A 1225-nucleotide genomic window follows, 5' to 3' on the forward strand; every position below is an offset into this window, starting at 1 on the left:
GAGGGTAAAACGATTTTTATGACCAGCCGAGATTACGAACAACCTGAGAAGGATTAGCTTTACTAATTATGGTTATATCAAATGGAAACAAATATATCTATAGTGAGTGGAGTGCAACTACGGAACTCTAGTGGAATGACCCGTTAGTTAACGAATGTTGATTAGCTCCGTCTAAAGAGTTTAGCAGGCTAATCTCGGATCGTTGGAGCCCATAATCTATAGTCCATTAGGTTCCCCTACTAGCTCATATGGAATAAACTTAGAACAGTATGAATAGAATGATTCGAAATTATTCGAATTAGGTGAAGAGAGAGAAACCGACAAGTTATGATGTGATATAGTGGTCAGGTTTTTCAGTTAGATATACAACTTTAATATTTAAATGTGATTTAAATATCAAGAATATGAATACATTCATATTCGAAAGCTCCGAAAAATAATTGGGAAATGGTCAAAGATGTTAAAAAGTCAAAGAGTAGTTGACTTTTGACTTTGAAAAAGTCAAACTTTGACAGACTTTTATATCAAATGTGTTGAATTTTGAGAAATGAATGTGGATTCATGCTCGGGAGGTCAAAATTAGTCCAACACGAAAAACTCATAAAAAGTCAAAATGTTGACTTTTTGTCAAAGTTTGACTTTGACCAAATGACTATTTTGCCCTTTAACTAAAGTTAGTGGGAAAATCCAAACTTTTGTTGATATATTCCACTAAAAAAATAGTGGGCTAAGTGTTGCTTATAGTTGAGACATTAAGCCCATTAAGATAGTGGATTATAGGTGTTGGGTTTTTGTGGATTTGGTTCATGTAATTGTTGCATGGTGTTTTTCTAATAAATTGGAATTACATTTTGGATGAAAAACTTTTGCATTTTGCCAAAAGAGCTTTCTCTAATTTGGGCTGGAAAATTCTCTTTTCTTTGAGTGAAATAAAAACCCAAACCCAAATTCATTCTTATTTTCCATCTCTTTTTTCTCTCTCGATTTCTTTCATCCACCAGGTCCCACAACCCGGTTCTGAGTCCAAAGGATAGTAGATCAACTCTAGTGGTGGTCCAGAAGAGTTCAGGCGAGATTCAGCAAGGAAAAAGCGATGTTCGGAAGCTACAAAGGTTGTTTGCTATCCACTTTTATTTACAAGTTTTTCCTTCCATTTGGATACTTATTTCCTTTAAATTAGAAACTAATTAGAGTGAATTAGATCCTAATTCGCTGCGTAGGTCTC

Source organism: Benincasa hispida, unplaced genomic scaffold (assembly GCF_009727055.1).
Source record: "Benincasa hispida cultivar B227 unplaced genomic scaffold, ASM972705v1 Contig790, whole genome shotgun sequence".
Classification (NCBI taxonomy): Eukaryota; Viridiplantae; Streptophyta; class Magnoliopsida; order Cucurbitales; family Cucurbitaceae; genus Benincasa; species Benincasa hispida.